Source organism: Peromyscus eremicus, chromosome 8a (genome assembly GCF_949786415.1).
Source record: "Peromyscus eremicus chromosome 8a, PerEre_H2_v1, whole genome shotgun sequence".
Lineage (NCBI taxonomy): Eukaryota > Metazoa > Chordata > Mammalia > Rodentia > Cricetidae > Peromyscus > Peromyscus eremicus.
Genome location: NC_081423.1, coordinates 66709719 through 66716183, shown reverse-complemented (window position 1 = coordinate 66716183; position 6465 = coordinate 66709719).

Here is a 6465-nt window from a genome sequence, read left to right as displayed (position 1 = left end):
TATAGGCACTAGATTTAATCCTCAGCCATGCAAGACATATTTTAAATTAAAATTGCTTAATTGTTACCACTGGGATTGGTAAGTAAGGGGCTGGGGAGAAAAGCCTGAGAATCAGAGTTAAGACCCCCAGCACCCACGTAAATGTTGGGTATCATGGTGGTCTGCCTGGAATCCCAGCACTTCAGGGGCAGGGGATGTCCAAGGCAAGCTGCTAGCTAAGATTCCTCAAATCAAGTGAGCTCTGGGTTCAGATAGAGACCCTTCTTCAGTAAATAAAATGGAGAACAATGGAAGAAGACATTGGAGTTTAATCTCTGGCCTCTTTATGTAGCAATTTTCTCAGGGATTGAAACATTCTACCTGCAGAGACACTTCTTAAGACAGGAAGTAAACAATTTCCAAACAACTTCAGGAAGTCCCTGAAACCAACCAGATTTGGCAGGCCTTTTTCCCCTCAGACTATATAAGTGACTCCTGGGAGTTGCTCTCAGATGAGCCAAGCTACGAAGAGGCTTCTCAGAGCCCAGCTTCCTGGAAGAGGCTCAGACTGACTGAGCCACTAGGAAAAGACGCATTCGAACGCGTTGAGCTGCCTGCAGGCTGTGCAGTGTGCTCCAGGTTCCCAGCTTTTGTGAGCTGTCGCCATGCTAGAGTGGGTTTGAGTGATGTAGCTGTCTTTGAGTCATTTCTGTTCCTGTAAGTTATAACCCCACCTCCATAGCCCTATAAATAACCCCAGTGGAACTCACTGGTTTATCACGTTGTACTCTGATGTAGCCTACATTGGACTGTACTCCCTTTCTAGGGTGAATAGGTGTGTGTGTGTGTGTGTGTGTGTGTGTGTGTGTTTGTCTTCCCAGGAAAAGTCTGTCACATAATACCTCTACATATGCATGTGCGCCTGCACACACACACTTAATACACAAACCAAACACACACACGCACACACACACACACACACACACACGCACGCACACACACACACACACAGCATAGAATTTGGCAATGGGAAACTGATGGGAGACAAAACATAAGGAGAAATGGAGGTCACTCCACAGGGATTTAGCACAGCTTCAGGTTCCACTGGTGACCTGAGCTCTAGCACCTGCCTCCTGAAGGAGGGAAGTGTTCAAAGCCCTGATCCCTGGCTCCAAAAACCACCCCCTCCCTTTGTCCTTCCCGTTCGTGGCTTGTATAGTCCTATTACCACTGGTAATTTCTGAGTTGCCTCCACTGCCCCATTAGCTCCCCAGCTCTTCCACCACTGATGCAAGCCTTGCAAGGATATGTGAAGGACTGTAGATTTAAGTAGGGTGAGGGGTAAGGCTGTCAGAAGGAGCTATTTGAGCAGAGGTGTGACCCGTTTGGCCAGGATTTCTCTGGCTGCTCTTTTGAAAATGTAGTAGACTGCGGACACACAACATGGAGAAGCCGAGCGAAGTAATTGCTCAACACAGAGTCAAACCCAGGCCACAGTGAGTTCCTGTGGCAGTCACAGGATTCGAGGTTTTCCAATTTTTTTTTAAATTTGTTCTGTGATACGTGGCATATTTCTCTCCAAACCTACAGCACCCCACCACAATACCTAAAACAGTAGACATAAAAAAAATTATTTATTTTGATTTTATGTGTATTGAGTGTTTTGCCTTCCTGTCGTGCATGCCTGGTGCCGGCAGAGGTCAAAAGAGGGCATTGGATCCTCTGGAACTGGGGAGTTACAGATGGTTGTGAGCTACCTATGGGTACTGAGAACTGAACCCGGCTCCTCTGGAAGACCAATAAGTGTGCTTAACGACTGAAGCCGTCCATCTCTCCAGCTCCAACCGTATGCATTTTTTAAAAGGAAGTCGGGGTGGGGTGGGGGAAACCTGTGTACGATGAATGCATAAATAAGAGTGCCACCACATGGAAATGACCTGCCTTTCTGTCTTGTGTATTAACTCCTCAAACTTGAAGAGCTTGTCTAGAACTGTCCTATGTCTCCCAGGAGGCACAAGTGACCGTCTCGTGAGTGTTTGCTGAAAGAATGACATCTGCTCTGTGCCAAGTGCCACGGGCAGTGTGTGGCCATTGTCAGCACTCCGCCCCTTGCAAGGGAGGGGTCCCTGGGGCCCACCCAGTTCCTCTGGCCTTCCTCGAGAGCAGGCCTTCCAGCTGCAGCAGGAGACTCCTTCTAAATGACCAGGCTACCCCGTCCTCCCACCATGGCAGGCGCTTCCTGTTTAGGGTGGAAAGGAACCAGACACTTTCCTGTTAGCAGGTCTCTTAAGCAAAGCTGCAGATGCTGAGCAAGTCATGGCCCAGTCTTGCCGGCCAGATGCCTGGCGGGCAGACAGCCTTTATGTGGAAGGGAAGCGGGGCACAGTGCCAGATTGGCCCAGCTTTTATTGTGTTCCTCACACGTCCCCAGGGTCCTGGTGTGAGTAAAAAACAAACCAAGAAGAGGCCGAAACTTTTGCTAAGCTGTGATGAAGGACGGAGCAGTGGGGCTGCTCCGAACTTACGGAATAAGTACTGTGATTGTTCTGCAGTGTGTCATCTGGAATATGAGTGGGTCCAGGTATGGAAACTGCACAGTAAAGGGGTGAACACTTGTGTCTGTGCAGCCCATTGCCAATACTTGATAGGATTCAGGTTACTAATTATCTTGCTCACTCCTCATCACTTGTCAGGGGCATGGAAAAAAGACAAGAATTCTCTTTGTCCTACTTGAGAACGGCAGAAACTCAGAGTCATTAGTTCATTTACGAAGGTCACACAATATGAAAAGGCCAAGATTCAAAGCCTTGCTTTTCCCAGATCGGGAAGAGAGAGACAGAGACAGATATCGATCCAAAAGTGTATCAGCAGGTGTACTTGTGGAAGTGCTGTAGACTGAGAAGGCCATGTCCACTGTGCTGGAGAGGAGGGACCTCCCTCTGTTGTAGGCAGAGGTGATTGCTAGAAAGTGGGGAATTGCATCACTAAAAGCTCAAAGGCCACTGCCAATGATAAGTCATATCTCCACCAGAGCCCTCACCACCCAGAGAAAGCCCTCTCCAGCTCCTCTCCTGTCTTCATTATTCCTCAGATTTTGCTATTCTTGGGATTCCTTGAGGCTGGTCCTTCTGTGACCAGCCTTACTTGGGAGCCCAGAATCCTTTCTGATAGAATCTACTTTGTGTTCTGCACACTTCCTGGGGAGGAGGAAAGGGCAAAGACAACCCTGGTTGTTCCTGTTATACAGAGAGAAACTGAGGCCTAAAGGTTCCCTGTTCTGGTTCATACGTCTTGCCTGGTTCAAGGAACCTGCTGTGACCTTCTGCCAGAACAGGAGGAATGGCTGCTGAAGGCTACTCCCCTTGGCACACAGCATGCCGAAGCCTGGCAAGAATTCCAGAGTCCTGTCCACTCTGGGAGGGTTGGGAGGCTCTAAGGAGCTGAGCCAAACCTCAAGTTCTGCAGGAGGAAGGGAGGGGAGGCAACTCTCTTTGAAGAGGACATTTAGTGAATGCTACCAGCACTGCTGGGTCAGAGTCAGAAACCACCCAGCAAAGATGGGGTAGGAAGGAAGACAAAAACAAGACCATTGGGAAACTCGGAGCTGATTTCCTCTTGGATGCTGGCATTTGGTATTTAGTGATTCGTTAAGTCTGCAGTAAACCTCAGGAATCTGAATGTTTCTGGAAGGGGGAAGGGAGTTTTGTGTTCTGGAGACTGAACCCAGGGCCTTGTGCTTGCTGGGCAGACATTTGATCTCTGAGTTATAGCCCAGCCCAGGAATCAGAATTTTTAGCAAGTGTTTCTGTGAGGGACCTAAGAACCACATTTTATGCATTTCACTTGATGTATGATAATGCAACGTTCTAGAGTTACACCATTCAGGTTTGAATCCTGCCTCCATTACTAGAACTAGGACATTGGGCAAATGATGGGATCTCTGAGCCTCATTTTTCTCATCCTTTAAAAAAAGAATGTGTAGAATAGTAGTTTTCTCATAAAGAAGTCACAGGGTCTTTCTCTGTAGCCCTGGCTGTCCTGGAACTGGCTCTCTGGACCAGCCTGGTCTTGAACTCACAGATTCCCACCTGCCTCAGCCTCCCAAGTCCTGGGATTAAAGGCATGTGCCACCTTTATTTTAGGGGCTGGAGAAATAGCTCCACAGTCAAAAGCACTGGTTTCTCTTGCAGAGGACTAGGTTTCGTTTCCAGCACCTCCATGGCAGCTGACAGCTGTTTGTAACTCCATTTCTACTCGATCTGATGCCCTCTTTTGCCCTCCAAGGACACTGCACACATGTGGTGCACATACATAACATAAATACAGGCAAAACATCCATACACATAATTTTTTAAAAATATCTTTATTTTAAAATATTTAACTTTTGATTGTGTGTGTGTGCATGTGGGTGTGCGCACGTGGACGCTAATGCCCTCAGAGGTCAGAAGAGGGTATCACATCCCCTGGAGCACCACCATTGTGGGTGCTGGAAGGTGAACTACTGTTCTTTGCAAGGGCAGCAAGTGCTCTTATCCACTGAGCCATTATTCTAGCCCCTGATGTGGGGGGGTGGGGGTGGCGGGGGGGGGCTAATAGCTCAACCTAGAAGACAGGGTAAAGTGAAAGAAAGTAGCTCCCCAACTCAGCAGTGTGAGAGGTCCATGGATGGGACTAACCTGGGGTTCATAGAAAGGCAGAATCAGCCGTCTGTGTGACCAAGCCTGTATTCTTTCAGATGCTGCGTTACCTAGAGACCCACAGCTCCCTCTTTCCCTTTCTTAATAGTGCAGCTGAAATAGACGCTGGGATGTGCTAGAAGAGAGGATGGAGAGACTCTAACTGGAGGAAGAGACTCTGGCCAGCTCAGACTGGACGTCTGCTCGGAGTCTACTCTCAGTTAGGTGTCCCTTAGTTCCCAGAGCTCCCTGATCCAAAGAAGTGCTTTCAGGCCTGTTAGAATCCACCCGTTAGTGAAGGCTACCATATGCCATTGTCATACTCCTAATTTATACATATGCTCTTCAGTTGCCAGGTAAACTATAAGATGCCCAGTTGAACTCTGTCTAGTCATTTTTAGTATGCCTGCCCCAAATACCACACGACAGCCACCTAGATTAGACAACTCTTAATGTAATATTGAAGTTTAACTGAGGGTTATGGGTTTTTTTTTTTTTATTTGCTGTCTTTAGCAACTCTGTCCCACTCCCCTTCAGAACCCCTCTTGCGGGTCACCGAAGCTTGCCTACCATTTGTTTTGTTCTTAACTGAGAGTTTACACTGTAGGCCATGGCGGTGGACTGGAAGCTCTGAGAACAAGGCTCAAGCCTCAGGCGGCACCTCTGAGGAGGATGCCCTGCTGGATAGTTAGGTGAAGAAACCCGTCTCCAGCTCTGCTCCCAGCTGCTCCCTGGCACAGGGATTGTCTGCCCCAGGGAAGGGTGGATTTTTCTCCTTGGTCTTCCCAGAGGAGTGCTTGTTTCTAATCCTCAGAGATGAGTGCCCCTTTCCACTGGTTAGTTGGAAGGTATGGTGGAAGAGAGTGCTGTTTCCAGTTAGTGCCACACAGGGAATGGCTGTTTATAAAAGGGAGATGTGTATTCAGAGAACTTTTTCCATGTCCTCTACCCCAGTGTCTTTTTCTACCACAAAACTTCGAGGGCAATTGAGGCCTCAGGGTTTAGAACACTGCATTATTTTTGTTTAGCATTTAATAGATTCCAGATTATTTTTTACAACCCTCACCTAATCCCAGAAGGAGGAAGTCCTGGTCCTGTTTACATTTTACAGATGAGTGGACTGAGACAGCAACCTGCGATTCCTCTCAAAGGTAGACACAGAGGAGTTCACTTTTGCTCAGTATGTGTGTAGCAAAGGCTGTCAGAGAAATCTTTCCATCCCGTTCTTATACACTGTATAGTCTATATGGAATCTTTGGGGATGTATGCCCTTCATTTTCATGCTATTCTGGGAACTAAATGTCATATACTCTCCTTCTACTGATGAAGAAAGCGACACTTGAAGTAGATGATCCTTTAGGAAAGCCGGCACCATCGCATCCTGCCATTTACTGTGTTCTGCGTAATACCAGGCACCATGCTTACTTATGTGCCGGCATCATCTCATTGAATCTTCCCCCAGACTCCAAGATCTATGCATTCTTATCCCTATTTCCCCACGGTAAGAGGTTCAGAAAGGGTGAGTAGCCCAGGACTACACAGCCTGCTGGTGGCTGGGGCGGCACTCAGAGTATTTCCAAAGGAGCCCATCTCAAACTAAAGCCCCCAGCTCCCTGACCCCAGCCCTGGCTTCTCCCTCAGTCAAGGACCTCGCCCCGCACCTGACTGAAACCAGAAACTTCGCTTAGGCCGGGACCCTTCTTTACCGTAACTGAATAACTAGGAGACCTATCTGTCCAGGCCCTTCCTGGAGAGACCGGGGACTAAGAGTGGCAGCAGGCGCCGGGGCGAGGCTGCACCACGGGCGGAA